Below are 25,606 nucleotides of genomic sequence, written 5' to 3'. Positions count from 1 at the left end.
GTCAAACACCAGATTGCTATAGTTATTGACCTTTTTTCCTGTGAACCTAACCTATTACACTGATCAACTAGTCTATTTCTTAGCCAAGACCAAATGGTTTTGGTAATCACTGCTTTATAATATAGTTTCAGATCAGGTACAGCTAGGCCACCTTCATTTGCTCTTCTCTTCATTAATTCCTTTGAAATTCTTGACCTTTTATTCTTCCAGATGAATTTTGTTATTATTTTCTCTAGTTCAGTAAAATAGTTTCTTGGGAGTTTGATTTGTATATTACTGAATAAATAGATTAATTTAGGTAGTATTGTCATCTTTATTATATTTGCTCGACCTATCCACGAGCATTTGATATTTTCCTAATTGCTTAGATCTGATGTTATTTGTGTGGAAAATATTTTGTAGTTTTACTTATATGATTCCTGACTTTCCCTTGGCAGATAGATTCCCAAATATTTTATCCTATCAACAGTTATTTTAAATGAAATTTCTATTTGTAGCTTTTGCTGTTGGATTTTGTTAGTGATATATAAGAATGCTGATGATTTATGTGGATTTATTTGGTATCCTGTAACTCTGCTGAAGTTGTGGATTATTTCTAAGAGCTTTTTAGTTGATTCTCTGAGATTCTCTAAGTATCCTATCATCTGCAAAGAGTGATAATTTGGTTGAGGAAGTTTGGTTTCATTGAAAAAGTTGCTATTGAAGGGGAAGGTGATACAAATGGTACTTAGATTCATGTAGGCTTTTTCTGCACAATGATGTTGCACAGAAAACAGAAAACATACTAGAGTGTGACAATGACTAGTAGTCATTAAAACCACAATGATCAAATAAATCTGAATTTTGGATAACAAGCAAATGTATTCTTGGTTTTATTTTTTTTTAAATACAGCTAATGGAAACTTTTATGTCAGCAAGTATTCTATTAAACCTCAAGCAAGGGAAGTATTTAAATCTGAAAAATTTATGAATAATGCACATTCTTTCCTTTGCAACATATAATGAAGAAACATGTTTGTTGATATAGAAAACAAATTCCTTCCTTTGCCATATACTTAGTTTCTGGCACAAAAAAGCAAAAACACCTTTTAACAAGTCCAGATCAATATCCATGAAGTTGGGATTATTTGTGAAATCTTCTGGAGAACTTCTTTTCATATTGGTATAGGGTTGAAGAATAAAGCCATTCTCAAAGGGTTAAATAGGTAATTAAGCCATATAAATAATAATTCAAAGCTTTTTCTGAACATTGTAGATAGTAAAGATGTAAGGTAAGTCCCAGAAGACATGACCACACATTATGGCCTAAATATGCAAGTAAGTGCTGACTTTGGTAGCCTCTTTGGTAGACCAGAACCCTAAAATAATGGTGCTGCTCTTGCTCAGTATATTTCTAAATTTCTTCTTTGAGGATTATCTTGGAAATCTGTAGTAAAGCTTTTGAGGGGGGAGGAAGCTCTTCTCAATATTGCAAACCTTCATCTATAAAAGATGGTTTGACTTCTGGAAAAAATTAAGGGAGTGAGAGTTATTTACTGTGAACAAATAATAAAACTGTTGGGATGAGGCAATTGTTAAAGTCAGATTGGTTTTCTCAGGTGTCTCAAACTGGTGCTGAAATCAGTCTCTGAAGAAAAGTTAAATATTTCAAATAAGTGAGTCAATATGGAAACATACTTATAGCTTAACAAGGAGACAGTTTTAAAGGAAAATATTTCTATGGAGGTACAAGTTTGGATTTTTAAATAATGTTTTGTTATTTTAATAGACACATTCTGCATTTTACATTGATCCTAAAAGGACATATTTTCTTGCCAATTCAGTACTGTGGGAGGTACTGGGAATACAAAGATGACAAATGATATACATAACACAATAGATACTTTTAAAATTATTTGCTCTGACAAATAATTATAAAGTCTTTTTTCTCCAACCATGACATGTATCTTAAGCAGCTTAACAGGAAAGAAATTTAAAGAGAAGAAGACAAATATTTATTTAGTATCCTGCAACTTTGCTAAAATTGTGGATTACTTCTAACAGCTTTTTAGTTGATTCTCTGGGGTTCTCTAAGTATCATATCATTCATCTGCAAAGAGTGATAATTTGGTTGAGGAAGTTAGGTTTCATTGAAAAAGTTACTATTGAAGGGCAACATATTCTTCTCTTTGACATATATATATATATATATGTATATAGATACCTGTATATATTAATCTTCTCTTTGAATTTTATATATATATATATGTATATATATATGAGAATAACTAAGAGTAAAAAAAAAGAATAACTAAAACCAAAGCAAATAGAAGAGATACCCTTGGGGGTTAGGAAGTCTTGGGTTCATGTCCTCATATATACTTACGATGTGACAACTTGCAATTCCCTGGACAGCTATTTAGTACTCCAAGGAGTCCTAAGACTCTAAGTTAGAGAATAGCTGTAAATCAACATCAGTAACAGAAGTTTCCTCACCAGAATCAAAAAACAGAACAAAATAAAATCTAACTTTATAGAGGTGATTACAAAACTTTTGATTATCATTTCCTTTGCTAATAATGTATTTGTGAAATGAGGTAGAGGGAGGGAAGAGGATGTAAAATGGTTGTTCCTCAAAATATTTCTTTGTTGGTATTTTAATGCTCCAGCAAACTTACTTAGAAAACCAGATATATCCTGTCATATAATTTACTGAGGTTTTTATAACTGATTTACTGAGGGATTTTGATAAATTTTATCAACTTAATTCAACAAGTGTTTCCATTTCACTATATAGTGCATAGAATCTCAGTGGAAAGGAACTTCGGCACACCAAAGACTGAATGAACGAGATTAGACATTTTGACATATTGAAATATCTTGTCTTCAGGTCTCTATTTGAAGACCTCAGAGGAGCTCATTACCACCACATGGGCAGGCCATTCTCATTTTGGAGAACTCTGCATCTTAGAAAGTTTTTCCTTCTGCTGAACAGAAAATCTGCCCTTCTGCATTACAATTCTTTTTTGTTCCCAGAACAGACATTTCAGTAGATAAGTGGCCACCATCTAGAGATGGAATGGGAGCAAGGTATGCATATAGTTCATCTAGATTGTGAAAGAATGAAACTTTTATAAAATGCTTCTGATGTAGAAAGTTTTATGATAAATGCTGAGGACACAAGAGAAAAGTAAGACTGCATGTGTTATCCAGTAACTCAAATTTCAATGAGAGAGACAACAAATGGGAGCCTTCAGTTGTGAGTCATATGGAAAGGTCCCATGGTACGTAGGGGCAGTTGCAAAACTGATGGTATCTTTTCCATCTCACAAATGTTTGGAAACTATTTCTGATTGCATTGTGCTATTTGTCGATTATGAAAGAATGTGAAATTCAGCAAAAGAAAATGTTGACCTGAAGAGTTTTTTTTTAACCAATAACATCCTCTCTACAATAGCAAAATCATTTAAGAACTTATTAAATACAACAGAAATAGCCATAAGAACCTATTTGATCATAAATATCAACTGAAACATAAAACTAAGAAATGTCTGCTCACCAAAGGTATTTCCCAATAATATGGAAGAGAACTGGTACAAAATCCAATTTGAAGAGGGATTACTTCTGATATTCTGATTTGGAGATTATATTGGAAAATGCTACCTCAAATGCTGGGACACGGTGGAGGCCCCTGGAAGACATAGCAGATAGAGCGCTAGGTTTGGAGTCAGAAAGACCGTAATCAAAAATCCTGCCTGAGACACTTATTTGTTTTGTCTGACAGCAGGTGAATAGAATCTTGACATTCAGTATGACTCAGTTCCTTATTTCAAAATGATTGGACTTGATGGCTTCTATGTCCAGTGTCTCTTCCAACTCTAAATCTATGATACTGTGAAGATATAATATCAATGAAGAAGCTGTCCAAGTGTTTCAAAGCTTTATCATCCACATAAGAAAGACCAAGCAAATAGGAAAATGCCTATTTCCCTGATTATGATATGAATTTAGATGGACAACTTATAAAGCCTGTTCATCAGTGTGTGTGTGTGTGTGTGTGTGTGTGTGTGTGTGTGTGTGCAAGTGGGTATATATATATATAGATATATAGATATATAGATATATAGATAGATAATAAAAATGAACAATAACTTGTGCCTGAATTTGAACCTGAGGAGAAACCGATTGGGTTGAAACTGGAAAATTAAAATTACAGAGATCCTCCAAAGAACCTAAGTTTCTGTGGAAATAGTTAATAAAACATTTCCCCTTACCATCAGTCTACCTGTGACAAGACATAGACAACTGCCTCCAAATAATAAAAAATGAATATATCACACAGAGAGTAGTAGAGAGGTATAAGATGGATGTGTGCAGGATGTAAAACTTTAACTAATGAGGAACTCAGAAAAATGAACTCAGAAAAAATAAAATATGTCATCAAAGGAAATGTATGATGGGTAAATGATGTGGCAAGGACAAGAGATAAGTGGCAAACAGCAAGAGTTCTCCATGTCAACTGGGAGAAATCAAGGGATTCTTCTAAAAAATCGGATGGTCTCTGTTCATCTTCCCTGCCCTCAACTTTTTTAAGAGAACATGAACAAGAGTTACACAGGATAATCAGGCATAGGTGAAGGGCAATCACTTTGGCTGGAGACAATAAAATTAATGAAATAAAAGATCCATTTAGATATTTTTGTAATATATCAATAATTTTTTGTTGTTTGCTGTTGACCATGTCACAATATTAACTCAATGAGCTGGCAATCCCTTAAAACCTCTACACTATGTTGTAAGTTGCCTAGCTCCCATCTTATAATTGTGTACTTCATTTTACCCCAAGTAGAGGTATTTTCCTTTATCCTTATTAAATGTTACATGTTTCAGTACAAAAATCTATATGGCAAATAGCTTATTAACAGATCCTCTAAAAGGATTTATTTTTAAATTCACATTATGTTTGCTTTAGTTGTTGTTTATCTTCCACACATAATTGTTCTTCACAATAATTCTAAACCTCCAGGAATCATTATCCTTTCTTTAATGATAATAATAAGAAGAATAGCTCACACTTATTTAGTGCTTTAGAGTTAACAAAGCATTTTTCTATGCAACAACCTTGTGAGAGATAAGGAGTGAAAGTATTCTTATCCTCATTTCATAGCTGAATAAAAACAAGCCTCTGAAAGTGACCTATGTATCCAAAGTCACAAACCACTATGTGGTAGATCCCTGATGGTGGCAGTGATAACAGACATAAAACCATCAACACCAATTACTATTCCCCACATTTACATTATAATTCCTCACATTATAAAGCCCTTTGAGACTTTAAGATTAATAAAGCAATTTCTTTTTTTTTTTTTAACAACCCAGTGAATAAACACAGAATTACAGAATTTCAGAGTTGAAGGGCATTCAGGTTACTTGTCCAACAGAATCTGAGCAAGAATTTCCTTCCTAAGAAGGTTGTGTCCCACTTTCTCTTCCACAATGTTCTGTTAAACCACTTGAAATAGGTTTTTGGCATTCATGTTTCTTTACCACTTTTCTCAACAGTGTCATACTTGTAAATCAGACTATTTCCCTATGACCTAATAATAAATAGGCATTATTTAGTAATAGCAAAAATCCAGGAAATAAGAAAATTATAAAACCAGGCAAAGGCTTGACAGGCAATGTGATGTGATAGAAAGAGCAATGAATCTGAATTCAGCAGATAGTTTTTGGGGGAAGATTTTTATTTTATTTTATTTTTTTTGGTTTTGTTTTGGTTTGGTTTTTGTGTAGGCAATTGGGGTTAAGTATTTGCCCAAGGTCACACCTCTGGTAAGTATTAAGTGTCTGAGACCATATTTGAATTCGGGTCTTCCTGATTCCAGGCCCAGTGCTCAATCCACTGTGCTATTTAGTTGCACCAGAAAATTTTTGAGTTCCAATTCTAACCTTATTACTAGTGTCGCCTTAGGCAAGTTCCTTAGTTACTTTGAATCTCATTTCCTCCTCTGGGTGGTATTCATTATTATCTAAGTTCCCTTCCATCTCTAAATCTTGATTTCTAAGGTCTTCCTTTTTTTCTCTTAAAATTTGGCAGAATCATCTTCCACATCAAAAACATAATTGAGATAATGGCTCTTCTCTGCTCAAAACCATGCAATGCCTCCTTCTTTACTGTCCATTGAATAAAATCTAAACTCCTTTGCCTTGCATTCTGATTCTCCATAATATGTTGCCTTTACCATTATTATCTTCTAATATTCTTTTCCATGTATACTATGTTATAGCCAAACTGAGCCATTTATAGTCTTCCAGACACATTCCATGCTTTCCTGACTAATTTTGTTCACATTATAGAATTCTACCTAAAATGCCCTCCCTTTACTTTTCATTTGTTGAATTCCTGATAACTAATGTCACCTCCAGAGAATTTCTGATCTCCACTTATTAAAGATTTTCTTTTTTTTTTTTTTTTTTTTTTTTTTTAGAAGAAAGAGGGGAAGAAATCAGTTTTTTATTTCAACTTCAACTATAAATAAATGAGGAATTTTGTTCTGGCACCTTTTGCAAATTCCTCAACATTTATGTCTTCTGTTCTTTGCCTTTTGGAGAAAACATAGCATTGTAAGGCTGCCGCCTTTTGGGTCGTGGACAAGGATCAAGATCTTCCTTAATGTACCCTCTGTCCACACAAGTTTGAGTTGAAGGAAACCCAACTTCCCAGAAATTTTCAGGTGTGTTAGGAGGAATATAGCGGAAACGATGCCTTGAACAGGAGGCTAGTTTCTTTTCTCTTTCTTCTTCTGGAATATCTGCATAATAAATTTCACATTCTTTACATGTATGTCCAAGTAATTTTCTCCTCTCTTCCTTTTTTCGTACCACCTCAATGTGAGGGAAATTTTGTAATGTGGTCTTTCTTTCATCATCTTTAAAATAAGGCTCCACAAACGCTTTTTGTTTGACTTTATCAGGTATATCTTCATGACTATTTAGTTTCTTTGCAGCAACTGATAATTCTTCATATTCTACTTGGAGATTTTCTTCTGGTTCACACAGTGAACTATCTGTCAAATAGGATTCATATTCTTCACGTGTTGTCTGATCAAACAATTCTGATAAGCTATCATTCACTTTTCTTTCTCTCTTTGGACTTTTCTCTTCCTTCTGCTCCTGCTTCTTGATTTGTAAAAGCACAGTTTCACTAATCAATGTACAATCCATGTCCACAGTCTCGCCTCCTAACCTTGATTGACTACCATCCTTTGTATCTATTACAGTAATATCCATTTTATATTGTGAAAGATCTGCTGCTGGATCTATGCTCCACTGGATATTTTCTAAGGATGATTTATCTTGATTATCTTGTAAAGCTTGTGCTTTAGTTAGTCTACAAGGGTTTAACTGAAGAACTGAGGCAAGCTCACAATCTCCATGTCCCATCCTGCCTTTCATTTTTATTGGTTCATAACCACCAATAACCTCATTTCCTTGGCTTTTTTCTTTTCGATGGATAGCTGAAAATCGATCAGATAGATCCAGGGGTTTATCCAATACAGATTCTCCATTGACAGAATGATGAATATCCCCTCGAAAAGGAAAAGCGTTTTCTTTATCAAAAGAAGTTTGGGGGCAATGTTCACTTTCTTCTTCAGTCTTCTTCCTTTTGGTTCCTCTACCTCCCAGTGGTTTCAATGGCACAAAAAGATCATTTTTTTCAGTAGTTTCATCTTTTGAATTATCAGTCTCAATCTGTGTACTTATTGATTCACTCATATTCTTTCTTACAATCATTTGCTTAATGGAAGAAGAATGATCAATGACAGTGCTTGGTTGAGAACCAAAATTAAGGCATGTAACAAGGTTGGTGTCTTCAGATTTTGATCTAGTTTTCTGTGTTTTAGAATTAGAAATAATGCTTAGGGAATTTGTTTTGAGATGGGGCTTTTTCCCAGCCTCTAAAATAGAAGGGGACAAGCTTGTATTCAAGCTTAAACCATTTTTCACATTAGAAACAGCCCCCAAAACAGGAGAAGACGCCCGAGCAGCCCAGTCAACTTCAGGTGGAGTCCTTGGAGAAGAATCTGAAAATCTCAAACCATCTTCATTATTTTTTGTGGATTCTTGAAAGGATTGTTTCTTTGGTTCTACTTCCTGTTGATGGTGCAGATCTTCACTGAGAGGATTCGAAGCACTTTGCGAGTCAGATTCTTCTTGAACACCAAGTCCAAGTGTTTCAGCAACAACTGCAGCTAAGTTAAAAGATGATTTCTCAATGGGATAATTGTTGGTATCTTGAATATTGGTCATAGATGATAATGTTTGATCACAAGTATCTGCTACAAGAATTTCACTTTCATAAAGGTTGTGCTGTACTTGAGTTGAAGACTTTAGACTTTTTGCTAATTCATTTGTACTTAGAGGGTGCTCCAAATCAGTATGTGTTTGCTCTATATATCGGACATGTAGGTTCTCCTTCTTTCTTCTTAGTCGATTAAGTCCAGGAAATGAAAAAGTCAACATAGGAGAATCAGGGATAACTTCTTCCTCAGCCTCTACAGCCTTATGCTGTTTCTTCTCAATTTTCTTTTGTAATTGCTCTGAAAGTTTTTTGTTTTCTTCTTGTAAGGCATTCTTATCATTCATAAGTTCAGTGATAAGCTTAAGATTCTGTTGCCGGATATTTTCAAACTCCTGTTGTTTTTTCCTCATGTGCTCTTCAGTCACTGCACAACGGTCACATAACCCTGCTCTTAACCGATCTTCCAAAACTTTAATAGTGTCATGAAGGGCCTTCTGTTGCTCTCTCAATTGTTGATTTTTGGTAAAAAACTCTTCCAATCTTTGTGCATCTAAAATCCGTTCCTTTTTCAGCTTGGTTACTTTGATCTGTAAGGTTTGTACTTCCTTGTCATGACACTCCTTCAGTTTTGTCCAGAGGTCTTTAAAATCACTTCCTATTTCTGAAGAATTGGGACTACCACAACTACTTGCAGGAACATTCATCTTGTTCTCTTTGGTCCCAATCTTCTGCTTACCTGTTCTCTCCTCACCTTGCTGTTACATTACATAGTTATAAAGTTGTTTCCCTTCGCGCGCTCTTGGGGGATGGGAGGGGTAAGGAGGGAAGGATCGCTCACAGCACGACCGGAAGAGAAGGGAAGTCCGGGAAAAAGGGATCGAAACACCGGGGACACGCGAGGTAGCCAGACTCCACGCAAACGTCTCTGGGCGCCTGCCGGCCTAGGAAGGAGTTCCAATACAAGAGGAGAGCCCCTCCGGGCGCTGGAGTGAGACCCCCCCCTCCCCCGGCGTCCGAGCCCGGCCAGCGGAACCTCGGCCCTGGGGCCAGCCCGCGCTTTTGGGGGAAGGGGAAGGGGAGGGGAAGAGGAGGCTTATTAAAGATTTTCATAACACTCTGTCATGTATTACATAATTATTTGTGTGTGTATCAAATCTCTTTACTAGACTCTAAATTTCATGAAAATAAGGACTGTTTCACTTAATCTTTGTATCTTATCTAACACCCATCACAGAGCCCTGTATTTGAACAAGTGCTTACTAAACACTTTCAAGAAACATTTGCTTAAACGCAATTAAACGGGACTATCTCTTATGTCCTACCACTGCTGTGTAATTGGAAGGTTAAAATTACTGGTTACTTTAGTCCTACTGTTCTTAATCCATACACATTTCCAAAGGTTGAAGTAAACATTTCAAAACCAAAGCCGTGCCAGTGGTGTTGTTTAACAATTGTTTTTGTAGATTTTGTTCTGTGAAATATCACTTCAGTATAACTTTGTACATTATCAATTGTACTGACCTCAAGTCAGAGTCTTAAATCACAATCCTAGGCATATAGTAAGAAGTTTATGTCTTGATAAGTATTAAAATTATCTTCTTAATTCATACAGATTTGGGAACTTTTCCATTTTCCTTTCTTTTTTTTTAAAGGCTAAACAGGGTCACAAAACATTAATATCTACTATTTGCCAGGTATCATGCTAAGTGTTTTACTGTTAGGAAAAGATTCTCCCCCATCCCCAGCCTCACATTGGGCGCCAAATGTGAAGACCGAGTTAGCACCCTGGATACCTTAGAATCAGCCGGAATCAGGATAAGCAAAGTCTTTATTCTTGGTTTTTTGGGGTAGCAGTCAGGAGAATGGACACAGGAATCTCCACACCTTCCTTCTCTCTCCCCACTGCCTAAAGGAAACTCTCACTTGTCTTACTCCACCCTCCAATGCCTCTTACAATTCTCTGTATAAACCAACAGATCAAGCCAGCACAGTATAGTGCGCAGGGCCATTCTCCAAGCATATGCTAATAGAGCATTGTCCAATTGGTAATTTGCCTTTAGTGCTCAGTGCATCAACTCAGTTTCAGGAGATTTCCAATGGATGTGTCCCATGCTAGGCTTGACTACCTGTTAATTGCAACCATTATATGACATTTTAAGGGGAGACAGTGCTTTAAACTCACCACTCCAGCTTACAAAAGAAGCTCAAGAGGCTTTGAGACAAGTGGAACTGGCTTTATCCAACGTGGTTAAAAGAGTCACTCAAAAACCCTTGAAAATATCAGTTTTTGCTACACAAGAGGCACCCACAGCAGTCCTTCATCAAGGAGACAGTATGACAGAGTGGGTGGACCTCCCAGCACAACCAGAACAAAGCCTTATTCTTTACCCAGTGCTTGTGGCTAGAATTTTATTAAAGGCCATTAAGTGAGCAGTACAATTATCTGGGATAAGACCTGACAAGATATACACCTGTTATACTAATGCACAAGTTAATGTGTGCTGTGAAACCATCCCAGAGTGGCAAATTTTATTGGTAAAACTCCAAATTTTACACAGGGGTCTCCATTAAATAAAACCCAATTATTACATAATTAGTGATGGATCTTGAAGAAAAGGTTTTTAAAGTTCCTCTTAAAGGACCAACTATCTTTACAGATTCATCCTAACATAATATCTACACTGTATACTCTCGTGACTTAACTATAAAGAGAGTAGTCAGAACTCCTTTTCAGTCCACTCAGCAGAATGAATTGTATGCAATCATTCTAGCTCTTATTATCCAGGAGATATAAATATGGTAGATTCTTAATAAACTTTTGGTGAATGAAATTGAATTAGAACTAAAAAAAAAACAGATATCTTTGGTTTTGCACATAGGCATCAAGAAAAGGAATTTTTTAATATTGACCATCTTTGATATCAAAACTGTTCTGTATCTAAAAATTAAATTAGAAATTTATGTAATGTTTTCTTCTCCTTGCTTCCTAATGAACAACCTACAAAGACTAGCCTAACACAAAGAATTATTCCCAATAATTATAAATAGACATTACACATCTCAAGTGCATCATGATGGTGCATTTCATAATCTGTCTCTATATATGTATTTATATCATCATAGGAGGTAGTGTGATCAACATCTCTCCTTTGCATAATAGCAACAGCTTATTACTATCTCTCTCTTCTTTATATACTATATACTCCTTCATACTCTTTTGTTTGGGTATCTTTTAATCTTTATGATCTTAAGTAGATAAATTCTGATTGCTTTTTTTAAAAGCAAAATTTAGAAAGCTGATTAAAATGGAAATTCATAGCAGGTTTTTTATTGATGGACCAAAAAAAACCTTAAGTATCTATTATTTTATTTTTCATATTGTACAGATCTATTGTTATTCATCTTAGTCTCTTAACTGAGAAAAGAGTGCTTGAAAACAAGTGTAGATCTTGTACTTGGCACTTAAGATGGCAGGGAAAGATATAAGTTTAGTTCATAAGCTAAAGAGAAGTATTTTGTCATTCTTGAAAATTATAAAGAGTGGTCCTTTGAAAAGATGCATTAAGAGAATTTAATTGATTATAAAAGGTTGTTTACATCCTTTGTTCTGGAAGATGATCAATGATATCACAAGGATAAAGTCTTGACTTTCACTTGAATTGCATATAATAAATTGTAGAGCTGTGTTCCTTCCTCCAGAGACATCAAAGTCCATTGGCAAGATGGACTGGTGAAGACTCAGGATGCACTGGGGGACTGTGGCCTTTTTTATATTAAGGATTTGCCAGATGTCAGTTTGTCTGAGACCACCTCCATTAATAAAAGATACTAGGTTTTGGGATGGGGATGACTCTACTTTCTCTCTGAAAAAAAAAAAAAAAGACAAGACTACAACCAAACATATTATAGCATCTAATTTTGAGGTGTCATAAATTGACTGTACATGATAAATATGGAAATATGTTTAGAAGAATTGCACATATTTAACCTACATTAGATTACTTGCTGCCTAGGGAGGGGATTGGGAAAAGAGAGGGAGAAAAATTTGGAATACAAGGTTTTGCAAGGGTGAATGTTGAAAATTATCTTTGCAAGTATTTTGAAAATGAAAAGCTATTATTAATTTTTTAAAATTAATTTTAACTTTTTTTAAAAAAAATAATAAATTAATTGCAGTAACCAGCTCTTCACTGGTTTCCCTTCTCAATGTAGTGTTCATTGGGCATTTTTCTGAACACTCATGCTGACATATCACAGAATCTCATAGTAGGAAGGGACCTTAGATGTTTAACTGATAATTAAACAAAAACTCTTTCTATAACAGTCCCAATGAGAATTCCTCTGTGGCTATTTGAAGGTCTCCAGTGAGGGACATCTCATTGCCTCTCAAGATAAAACATTCTACTTTTGAACAGATATCATTGTTTTAATGATATTAAATCTAAACTTGTCTTTTTTCAACTTCAACACCTCTGAGATCAAGGATAAGTCTAATGCTTCTTGATGACAGTCCTTCTTTAGGCCTTGGCTTGTCTCCCCAGAAGTATGGTAATTCTTCTAGGGTAGAATAAATGATCTTAAGATCCCCTTACACAGCAGCACTATGGTTTTCATCCCTATCCAATAAACTATGGGAGCGTACCACACCTAACTTCTATTGTTCTGCCTTAAATTTCCTACCTGTTTCCACTCTTTCCATTCATAACTCTATTCCTCCTCACATGCTACCTCTGACATTTGCAATGTTCTTTCTATAGCTGAGCTGAAACCCAATCTCCTTTTCATAGCCTGGATAAGTGGAGGCAGGTGCAGACACCCCATTCGACTCCCTGAACTTGTTCTTTTATTTAACTCCAATGGAGCTGACTTACAGTCTTTACAGAGGGTTACATACTATAAGTAATTAGCTTTCTAGTTATATTTAACATTCTGCACGTAGTCACCTTGTCTTAATAGACCCTGTGTATTAATTGCACTGCAATTCAAAATACAATTAAGCAAGCACTTATTAAAACATCAAAGTTGATATTAAAGTAAAGGTTACCCAAGGTTACTCTAATGTTTCATTATTCTATAACTAGCACTTCCTGCACTTTATCCTCTTTAGATTGTAAGCTACTAAAGAGCTGAAATTATACTGGGTTTGTTGACTTTATAAAAGATTGAATATAACACCATATGCACCATGACCCTTATTAAATGCTTTTTGATAAGTAGAATAATAAGATTTTTAACAGATTGGCTTAGAACATGTTCTCCAAACATGGGGAGATGTATCATTAATCTGGTTTATATTCATTTGATTTGTAATTTAATCAGTTTCCATTTACTTCCAATGCATCTCATTTTATAAAAAACATACATTAAAAGAAAATAACTGTTATTTTTTCAATAAACATATTACTCTATGCCAACAATATTCATTTTGAAACTGAAGCAGCCCCTTAGCTCCCTAGACAACTTGCCCTGTCTGACATTCCTCACCTCTACTTCCAGCTTCTTGTAATGTATTGTCTTTTCCCATTAGAGCATGTTAGCAAGTTGTACACGATAGATTTCAGTTTCAGGAACAATGATTTTTTTTCCTATTCTATTATGTTATGGACATAATTTATTAAGTTCAAAGTAAAAAATAAAATAGAAAAAAAGAATGTGATTTTTTTAGGGCAGAGATCATCTTTCTTTTTGTTTGTATTTGTATTCTTAGCAACTAATACAGTGCCCGGCACAGTAAGCATTTACAATAGCACTTAAATGCTTTAGGAATCATCCATCCATCCATCCATCCATCTATCATCTAAGAGATCATGTGATTTTCACATTGCACTTTGAAAGGTTTTCCTTCCCATTTTCACTCTCAGACCTTACTGTGTAGTATACCATAAATATAACCCAGCTAGTTGAGGAACAGATAGTTGGTTGTTGGCCATTAAACTAAACTGGTCCATAAGTACATAACATTTGCAACTTCGAACTGGGCTCAAAGTTACAGGGCTGTGGAAACATGACTTCTATTAGAGTAGCAACATATTAGAATGGAAAGAATGTAGATTTGTTATCAGAAGATCGGGGGGGGGGGATGGAATCCTATATCTAATTTGCTTACCTTCCATGGGACTCAGTTTACATACCTGTAAAACACAGGGATTGGACTCTACATTTCCTCATTAGCTCCCATGTTTTTTTTTTCTTTTTTTTTTTCTTTTTCCCTGAGGCTGGGATTAAGTGACTTGCCCAGGGTCACACAGCTAGGAAGTGTTAAGTGTCTGAGACCAGATTTGAACTCTGGTCCTCCTGAATTCAAGGCTGGTGCTCTACCCACTGCACCACCTAGCTGCCCCCAGCTCCCATGTTTTCAATGGTCATGATTCTTGTCTATTTATCTAGAGCCTAATTTCCTTGTTGACCTCCAGTCTTGCATTTCCATCTGTCTTTCAGACATCCCCAGCTGGATATCCAATAGATATCTTAAACTCAGCATGTTTAAAATGGAATTTATTATCCTTCTACACTCCTCTCTTCCTAACTTCATTATTACTGTTAAGGATCCCACCATCCTTCCAGTTACTGGGGTTTGAAACCTAGATGGAATCCTAGTCCCCTTCCTCTCCCTTAACTCCCATAGCCAATCTGTTGCCAAAGCCTGCTCACTTTACCTTTCTAATATCTCCCCCATACATCCTCCCTTTCTGTCCTCTCAAACTTCCCTACCTTGATGCAGGTTCACACCTGGCCTATTAGAATAGCTTGCTCATTGGTCTTCTGCTCCATTCTGCTGCTAAAATGGTCTTCCTAAAGCCTCAGGGCTACCATGCCATCCCCCCTACTCAAGAAACTCCAGTGGCTCCTGATCAGTTCCAGGATCTGATATGAAATTCTCTGGATGGTATTCAAATTCCCTCATAATCTCACTTCCCATTCCCCACACCCACATTTTCCCAATCTTTTAATAATGTATACCCTCTCTTTGTGTATTTTGTGATCCAGGGACATTGACCTTGTTATTCCTCACACAATATACTCCATCTGCATTTTCATCAGTTCATTCCCATTTCTGGAATGGTAATGTTGCAGAGGTAATATTGATTTAATTATCCATCTCTGAGAAAGTATGTGCATCGGTTCTGAGTTATTCCATGGTTCTGTAAGCTCCCTCCCAATGACAATCAGAAGCTGATTTCCAGTTTTTAGTCTTAGGGAGATTCCTGGGATAGTAAGAGGTTAAATTTCACACATGTACCAGAAACTGAACTAAGGCCCGTCTGCCTCCCAAAGTCCATTTCTGTACCACTCTGCCTCTCCACTGTAATTTGGTTCAGAGGCAGGGCTAAGAACGATTAGATCTACCCGATTTCTAAGGCTAGTCCTTTCTCCACTTCAGTAGGCTCTCTCTAGGCTCCACCTACTAATGAGGGGAAGAAGGCAGGGATTCTGAACATGGATTTTTATCACAGTATGGATCACAGGGTTTAGAAACTACACTGATGCAAAATTGCAATTCATCTCAATTGTGGTTCTAAGAGTAGCCTGGGGGTGCTAAGAGATTAAGTAAATGATGTGGTTTGTACATTTTTGATATATGTCAGAAGTAGGAATGAGGAATAGGGATAGATAGAAAGAGGAAGAAGTTTCATAGAATCAGAATATGAACAGAACCGAAAGAATGTTATACACAGTTACAGCACTACTGTTCTAAAAACAAATTTGAACAAATTATTTTGAGTATTAGGAATACTCAAAGAACTTATGAATGGGGATGCTATTCACATCCAGAGGAAGAGAAGATAAATAGAAACATGCATAGTATGTTTTGAGTGAGAGTGTGTGTGTGTGTGTGTGTGTGTGAGAGAGAGATAGTAGTTTTCTCTAGGGCAGCCTGGGAAGGGAAGGAGGGAGAAAAAAATGCAGAGCTAAGATCAAAAAAAATTAGAAACAAGCACAGAAAAACAGGGTAGCTTTGAAAAAGATATATAGTATTTATTATAAAAAAACTGTGAAATGGAAATTCATAGTTTTATGTTGAATCCTCTTTTATATTGTATATATGGAAATATTCTTTTTATTTTTTGATATTTGATTAAGATGAAGATTTAAAATATTACTCCCCCATAAAAAACCTGAATGTGTGTACACATATATACAATAATATATATATATGCATATATATATACACACACATATAAATATATATGTATATATGCACATATATAAGTAGATGGAAATAAAAGTACATTTTGAAAATTAAGTAGGGCTTCTATTTGGACAGTTCTTTTTTCTTAAATCCATGATTTTTCTGATTACTCAACTTTGCATAATAAAATACTAACTAAGGTTTAGTGACATTTTATTCTTGATGGCTTAAAAGTCATCCTATGAAATAGACTATACCAAGGACATGTTCAGTTATGAACAAAAGGTTTAATTCATTATAAAATATAACCCTTCTCGACTCTGACATAAAAATGACAAATCCATACAATACTTCAGATTTCAGAAAGATTGCTAATTCTTTTTTTAAAATGTTGTTCTTTCTACTAACCAGAAAAGAATTCATCATGTGTGAGCCATGCCAGGAAACTTGAAGGGAAATTGGGTGTGTGAATCACTATGTCTATTGTGTTGGTAGCACACATGCTTCAGTATATGTTTCCAATTTTGATTATTATGGTTCAATGAAAATTAAGGTAGGCCTCAGGGTTCTGCTGCAGGAATGCTCTGAGTACCAGGTACCTCAGCCATGCTAATTAACACAAACCAGAAATCAAGCTGAGTCTAAAAGTATTATGCTATGGGCAAGTACATTTTTATTGAAACCTGAAAATATGACATTATTTCACTACTAGCAGTCCCCAACTGACAAATAGTTTGTGTTTCAAATGTTTGTTGTTAAGTTGGTTACATAGATAACTTTCACCAGGAAAAAAATTTTTCTACCTTAAAAATAAATTATTAAAATGGTCCTTAGGCTCCTAGGACAGTTCTCTAAAGCCTGTTTATTACACGACTGGAAGGGAGTTGCTTAGAGATAATTTTATAGATGAGGGAATTGAGGTGCAAAGAGAAGAAATGATGAATAAAATTAAAACTCAGGTCTTTGGGTTTCTATTTTTTATTCAGTCACTCAGTTGTATTTGACTCTACATGTCCCCAACGACTTTGGCCATGTGGTTTTCTTGGCAATGATACTGGAGTTTGTCATTTCCTTCTTCAGTGTGTTTCAATTTTACAGATGAGGAAACTGAGGAAGAGTTAAGGTCACACAAGTGACCTTAAGTGTCGAAGGCTGAATTTGAACTCAGATCTTCCTGTCTCCAGACCTGGTGCTCTATCCACTGTACCACTCAGCTACCCCTTGGACTTCTATACCAATGCACTAAAAATATCATTGAATCACACTATAAAGCCATTTTCTACTCACTTCAAAAATGTACTTTTTAAGCTACTTCTACGTGTCAGGGACTATCCTGTGTATTGGGGAAACAAAACAAAAATGAAGCAGTCCCCGTACTCTAGATGAATATATATTATTAGAGGAAAACAATGTACATATATGTAAGTAAATGCAAAATAAATATGTGATTTCTTTGCATATATTTTAGGTGGCTAAATGGATATGGCCTAGGCCTGAAAAGTCAGACTTGAGTTCAATTTTTATCTCAGGTAATAGCTGTGTGACCCTGGGCAATTAATCTTCCTATGACTCAGGTTCCTCATCTGTAAAGAGGGAGGTAATAAAAGTATCTACTTCATGGAATTGTGAGATCAAATGAGGCAATATTTGAAGAACTCTGAAGAGCTTCAACTTCTACATAAAGATTAGCTATTAATTCATTAGGGCAACGGGTTAGCACAGCAGAGAGAATGCTGGTTTCAGAGTCAGAATGAATTCAAATCTGGCCTCAGATGCTTATTAGCTGTGCGATCTTGGCCAAGACACTTCACCCTGTTTGCCTCAGTTTCCTCAACTGTAAAATAATCTGGAAAAGAAAATGGCAAACACTCTAGTGTATTTTTCCAAGAAAACCCCAAATGGAGTCATGAAGAATTGGAAACAACTAGCTTTCAGAATTACATAGTTACTGAGTAGAGCCATAAAGCAGTAAATTATCACTTTAAAAAAATGATGATTTGATTGTCTATATCTGAAAAAAGAAGTTGGGGAAGGACATGACATGCATACAGCAAAAGCACATTGTATCCTGTTCCTGGTCCTAGTTCTATCTCTTAATAGTCAAGGTGAGAGTTAGTAGAGACCCAGAGCAAGACTGGCTATAAAAAGAATGCTCCAGAACTTACTCCAATGTTGAGTGAACAACATAGGATGGCCTTTACTTGTGGTCTGAAAGTCAAGCAGGTCTCTAGGTCCTGGTGCTGCCTGACCATGGCAAAATGGGGCCTTTGGAATCCATTAAAAAGTGCATTCTGAGTCAACTTGGGTTCAAGAATATGCATTTTTAGCTACAGAACCACTGAACTGCCTGCCTAGCAGTAATGCTGGGAATTCCCCTTGATTCAAGTCACTTCTGATAGTGCCAGAAGCAAGATAGAAAGCAGATGACAACATAAATTTCATTCATTAACCAGGATTTTGCAAGATTTTGCAGATTTGCTTATATGATAGAATTGTGTCATATGTACATTTAACTTAAACAAATTCAACTTTTACCTTCAGGGAAAAACAAAACAAAACAAAACAAAACTTTCTCTTAAAGAGACACAAGTCTTTGTACTTTATGGGCAATTTAAGGAAATTTCAAGAGTACTTTTAACTATCTAGGATTTACTTTAGAACTCAGGATAACATATGCAACTTCACTGGGCAATTACATTTCAGGTCATTGATGTTTATTTACATCAGATATATCTCAAATTCAATAAGAATTCTAACACAGAAAGAGCTGACTTATATGGGAACTTTCAGTTTATTCATAGAATCTCAGAGTGGAGAAGGGTCTCAGAGGCCATCTAATCTAAACCATAACTGTAAAAGAACTCCCTCTACAAAACAGCCAGTAAGTCTTTCCTTGAAGATTCCCCCAAGTCAGGGACACCAGCTAAGTCCCAGAACCAGCTCATTCCACTTTGGGAGAGCTCTAATTATTCAGAAGTTTCTCATTATAGCAAACCTAACTTTGCCTCCTTGCAATTTTTTTTGTCCTCTGAAGCCAAGTAAAACAAATAACACCCTCCTTTCTGTGTGCCAAGGCACAATACTTTAAAAAAGGACTCTAACACCATCTTTATCCATAATTAACTTATGAGACAGTTTGGTTGAAAATATTTCCTTACTATTTTAGCAAGGCTTATTTATCTTAAGGGGATCCCATGTGAGCAGTTAAAACATCTTATACTTCAATGATATGACATTATAGTATATAAGCTAAATATAACAGTACCTTATTTGTTTCAAAGAAATTTTCATTTGAGAAATTCAGGCTACCTTATGCTTTCAGGATATGACATTATTGTATAATATAAGCTAAATTTCATAAGAGGAGCTCACTTTAAAAATATTTCTCAACAGTATTTTTTCCAAATACATGTAAAGATAGTTTTCAGCATTCATTTTTGCAAGATTTTATACTCTATATTTTTTCTTCCTCCCTCTCTTACCTCCCCCTTTCCAATACAACAAACAGTTTGATAAAGGTTACACATGTACAATGCTTTAAAACATATTTCTATATTTGTTATGTTATATGAGAAAAATCAGACCAAAAGAGGAAAAAAACCATGAGAAAGAAAAAGCAAACAAATAAAAAGATGAAAATACAAGGTTTTAATCCATATTCTATCCACATTCAATTTCCATAGTTTTCTTTCTGAATGTGGATGGCATTTTCCATCTCAAGTCTATTGAAATTGTCTTGTATCTACACATTGCTAAGAAGAGCTAACATTATCACAGTTGATCATCACATAATCTTATTACTGTGCACAATGTTCTCCTGGTTCTGCTCACTTCACTCAGTCTCTCAGTTCATGTAAATTTTTCCAGAGTTTTATGAAATCAGTTTGCTCATCATTTCTTGTGGAACAGTAATATTCCATTATAGTCATATACCATAACTTATTCAGCCATTCCTCAAATGATGGGCATCCAATAAGTTTCTAGTTGCCACAAAAAGAGTTGTTACAAACATTTTTGCACATGTAGGCCCTCTTCCCTCTTTTAAGAACAATTTTTAACCCAATAGTGACACTGCTGGATCAAAGGGTACACCCAATTTTATAGCCTTGTGGACACAATTCCAAATTGCTCTCCAGAATGGTTGGATCAGTTCACAACACCAACAATGCATTACCATCCCATTTTTACCATATCCCCCTCAACATATATGAATCATACACCCACTTCAACCTTATTTTGATATAGAATGTGAGATGTTGGGTCTTCTTTCAGACACACTACTTTCTAATTTTTCCAGCAAGTTGTGTGTCACAGTAAGTTCTTATCCCAAAAGCTAGAATTTTGGGACTTATCAAACCATAAGTTGCTATAGGTATTGACCAAGTTTCTTCTGTGCCCTAACTTATTTCATTGATCCAGTACTCTATTATTAGCCAGTATTAGGTCTGACACAGGTCACTAAAAGCTTAGTTTTTAGACTAATAACCTATCTGGGAAATTCTATGGCAAAGGTAGTAGGGATGGAGCATTTTATATTGTATATCTTTAATAGCTAGGTTCCATTAGGCAACAAAAGGATATTCTTATATCTTTAAACTATGATCAGATTCAGATAAGGCATTTTATATCTTCCAACAAACTTACAATGATGGAACCCAGAGCCTATGGCTGCTTATTGATATTGACAATACTGAGGATACTTTTTGTCAATAAGCATAGCAGACAAATGCCACATTTTGGTTTATTTGTGTGTAAACAATCTCCAAAAATTCTAAATATTTAATAAATACTATATTGCTCTTCTCGTCATATCGGAACTATTATGAGAATAAATTTTTAGGCAAAAGGATAAAGTGATTTATATATTTTTAGTGGACTATTCTTAGCATTCATCTATAGAGAAATAATTGAAAAAATACATTGCTTTAGTCCCTGTGCTTAACAAAGAAAGAAGAGTTGTAATAATAGATCCTGTTCTAAGCTTATTATTGATGAAAGTGCTAGTGCTTTTACATTATTAGATTGAAAAACCCACATTTCTCAGATTGAAGAACTGAAAATGTTCTACTGAACAAAATGTTTTAAGGTACATATTCAAAAGTAAATTCATAAAGATCTTTGACATTCAAGCTCTTGTCTGTTAATTGTTTTTATAAAGTGTTAAAAGGCAAGACTATCTCCTAAAATGTACTTCATCATGCATAAAGCTGGGGATGAGTTTTACCACAAGGACTTTTAGAACATTATAAAGAAGCAAAATATCATTTTTGACTGAATCTCTTGGAGTATTTAATGTTACAAATATTGAGAACGATAATCGTCTATTTCTAGAGGATAATGTGAACTAAAAAGTGAATTTTTACAGACACTGGAAACACGAAGACAATTGTCCTGACTTGTACTAAAAATCACATTACTTTACCAACATAAATAAGCTGTATTCCATCTGTAATGATTAAACTTTAGGGTGACTCAAGTGTCAGAGACATTATCTCATCACTGGGAATCAGTAGCAACATGTTTGACATACAGCCCCTCCACAAACCTGTCATGAACAATTTCATAATTATGTTTGTGCTTGTAAAGGCATTCTCTCTTGTATATGAAGATTTATATTTCGATTTCACTGTCACACAAACCTACCTTAAAATATTCAACCTCTTTATGATGAATTTTTGATTGGTTTGAAATCCATATGGCTGAAACACAAAGAAAAATGAGTTAGTTCACTAATCAAGGTCAGGTTGATGCATCTATTTTCAATTACAATTACTTGCTTGAACTAAGTCCCTTTTTGGTTCATTAAGGTTATAAATTTAAATATAAGATAAGGTCATTGAATTTTACAAGTATGTATAAATGTCAGTTATATAGTTCCTTGCAGTCCCAGATTTATTGAATATTCACAAACAAAACATCAGGAATTTTGCTAAGTAAAAAAAAAAAAAAAAAAAAAAAAAAAAAAAAGGAAAGAATTCAAATGTATGAATAAAATGAAATAAGACAAATTTGTAATTTTGAACTTTCTAGCAATGCAAAAAGTTATATTGTATCATTTCCTCCAAGTAAAGTATGGGAGAAAGAGCATTGCCTGGAATAGAAGTCCTGAATTCATATCTCAACTCTGGACAGTTACAACCTATGCAACTTTGAACAAGTCGTAATCTGTTTTATCCACAGGAATTTGGACCAAATGGTGCCTGGGGTTCCTTCCAGCTTTAAACCTATGGTACTATGAGCCTATGACTTAAAAAAAAAAGTATTTTTCTTATTATTCCATCTTTGTAGTGCCTACCATGCCTTGGATTTCCATAAGAAACTTAGGCTATTTAAATTAGTTTAGATCATCTTATTCATATAATTTTTGGAAGCGCTTATGAATTTTATGACCTAGAGGCAACCTGATGTAGGAAAAAAAGAAGTAGATTTGCAATCAAGGGAAGACATGGGTTCAAATCTTTACAGTGAAAATTATGTAAGATAAGAAAATGACAAATATTATTCTACATATCTTATAAGATCTTGAGAAACAAAATTTACAAACCTTATCCTACTACATAAATATGAATTATTATGAGCTTAATTAGTGAATATAGTCACTATTCTTTCCTGGTTGTATACCGTAGCCCAAATTTGACATAAATCATATTACTAAACTGACAGCAAATCAAATACTTTTATAATGACCTGCAAGGAACTAATCAAATTCTTTTGTCATACTTTTATACTACTACATATTGCACATGCAACTCTCCAATCAACTTTGATTTTTCAAAGACATATCTCTCTGTCTATACAAATAAAGTCTCATAGCTATCACATTATGTATAATAATATAATTTACATTGCTAGGTGGTACAGTGGTAGACTGCTGGACCTGTAGTCAGGAAGGCTCATTTTCATGAGTTCAAATCTGGTATCAGATACTTATTAACTGTCGGACTCTGTTCAAATCCCTTAACCCTGTTTGCCTCAGTTTCCTCATTTAAAATGAGCTGTAGAAAGAAATGGCAAACCATTCCAGTATCTTTGTCAAGAAAATCCCAAATTAAGTCACAAAGAGTCGGGCACAATTTAAAACAATTGAAAAACAACAACATATTACACTATATATATATATATATATATACATATATATATATATATATATATATATTACCCTATATGTACATAGATGTACGTACATGCATTTGATGAATGGTACTTACAGATAGATATATAGAGCATGGATATATGTCATTGACAAATTTAAGCTGATTTGACTGAACCTCATTTTCACATCCATATCAAAAGAGAGAATCAGACCATCAAGATTTATGACCTTGTGAATAAAAAGAAACCTTAAAGGTCATAGAATTACAGGTCCTAGATGGTCTGACTCTTTTTTCACATAAATATGAAAGTAAAATTTAGTCCTCTAAGCATAATGTCAGGAGTAATAAAGCTCAAAATAAGGTGAAAGACTGGTGAGGAAAGTGAAATATATAAAAAAGTGGTTTTTGGTTTTTCTAAATGCTATCATCAGGTAAAAAAGGAGGATCAAAAAAAGGAGTAAGTTGACTCTTCTAGTTGTCAGAGAAAAAGGATAGCATTCCCATTCTTACTTTGTTTTTGTTTTCCTTTTCAAGGAGAATTATAATTGGGCTGACAAAGACAGAAGAAAAAATGGTTTATAGAAAGACGATACTCAAGATAAAACAGGAGAAAGGAGGGAGACTAGCCTTTGATGAGTTCACTTTATCTGGTCCAGACAAATTACATTCTTGGGTACTGAAAAAATGGACAGGTATGATTGCTAAGCCCCTTTCGATGATTTTTGTCAGATTATGGAGAATGAAAAAAGAAGAGCTATTGATATAAAAAAAGTGGAAAAGAATAAAATCTGCAAAATAGAGGCCAGAGACCTTTACTTCAATTCTTGAAAATATTCCAGAAAATATTATTAAAGAGATGATTGGGAACATCTGGAATAGTAATAAATTAATTGCAAAGAATAAGAATGAGCAAGGAATGATACATCAAGAAGTGGTCAAGAAAGATTCTTAGGAGAATCTAGAAAGGATGATCTGTGAACCAGTACTTAACCTTTATACTTATTAAAAGCCAGACTAACCTTTTTTTTTTTTTAATTTTGGACATGACTATGGAAATTCTGCAGATACAGTTCACCTATACTTAACGATTTGCTAGTGTCTTGATATTTTTATGGAAACAATTGCAAGTAGTAAACTAAACAATATATGACTATGATTCAGAACTGGTTGAACAATTATAACCAGAGAAGTTATCAGTAGTTGGATATGGCCTTGAAAGGAGATATCACTGGTGTTCTCGGGATCTGTGATTGACACTGGGCCAATGAACATATTTGAACAATGACTTAGATAAACGAATAAGCCACACTTATCAAATTTACAAATGGCAGGAAACTGAGAGGAATGGACAAAATAGTTGATGACAGAGTAATGATCCCATAAGCTGATAAACTAGAACAATGGTCTCCAAACTGGAGATCAAGACATGGTGGGGGTTGGAGGGAAGGGTTAATGGCAGAATCCCAAGAGGCATATAATCAGTCAGAGGATAGGAATATGGGTTATGCCCTATTCTTCTTGTTTCTAAAACAATCTCACTTAGCATTGACCTCCAACATAGCCCATTCTATCTTCTCCCCTTGTTCTGCAAGCTGCCAGTTTCTCCCTTCCTGAGCTAGTTGTGAATCCTTCAGAACAATTATGAGAGAAACAAAACCCAAACAACAACAGCAGCAACTATATAGGTGCCACTTAAAAAATCCCTATCATCCTCATTCTTAATCCTAGCTTCAAGAAAACTGTATCAGGCACTCCTTGAAGAGTGGGATTTACATTCTAGGGTAGTCAGTAAGTGAGCAAGAGACCCATACTCCTTCTCATTTGATGTCAGATAAAGTACCATAGGAAGAGACAGAAAAGGTGGTTTGTAATGGGCAAAACAGTTCTCATAACACTATCTTTTCCCCAAAACTTATCTCTCTTTCATTCCCTATTTATGTACAGGGTATGGTCAGCCATCTATACATTCAGATTTATTACCTCAGAGATGTCAACAGCTCCTCATTCTTTTACCCTACATATTCAACTGTTGTAAAATCTTGTTTCCACTTTCATATCTCTCTCTCTCTCTCTCTCTCTCTCTCTCTCTCTCTCTCTCTC

The 25,606-nt window shown here is 34.9% G+C and overlaps 1 protein-coding gene and 1 pseudogene across 4 annotated transcripts in view; both read right to left on the bottom strand.

Annotated features, from left to right (window-relative positions):
• Positions 1–25,606, bottom strand: part of OTUD7A (OTU deubiquitinase 7A) — a 391,428-nt gene that overhangs the window by 154,100 nt on the left and 211,722 nt on the right. For 3 of the 4 annotated variants that reach the window (XM_074294958.1, XM_074294962.1, XM_074294959.1), the window contains one exon: positions 22,056–22,111. The gene's annotated coding sequence lies outside the window, so the exon portion shown is untranslated. Of the gene's footprint in view, positions 1–3,538; positions 3,673–22,055; positions 22,112–25,606 lie in introns of those variants that run through there. The other variant, XM_074294961.1, reaches the window with a different exon arrangement.
• On the bottom strand, positions 6,434–9,367 carry LOC141558154 (DNA endonuclease RBBP8 pseudogene; annotated as a pseudogene).

The sequence above is a fragment of the Sminthopsis crassicaudata genome, chromosome 2 (genome assembly GCF_048593235.1).
Source record: "Sminthopsis crassicaudata isolate SCR6 chromosome 2, ASM4859323v1, whole genome shotgun sequence".
NCBI classification, from domain to species: Eukaryota; Metazoa; Chordata; class Mammalia; order Dasyuromorphia; family Dasyuridae; genus Sminthopsis; species Sminthopsis crassicaudata.
This window is presented reverse-complemented; position numbering and strand designations above follow the sequence as displayed.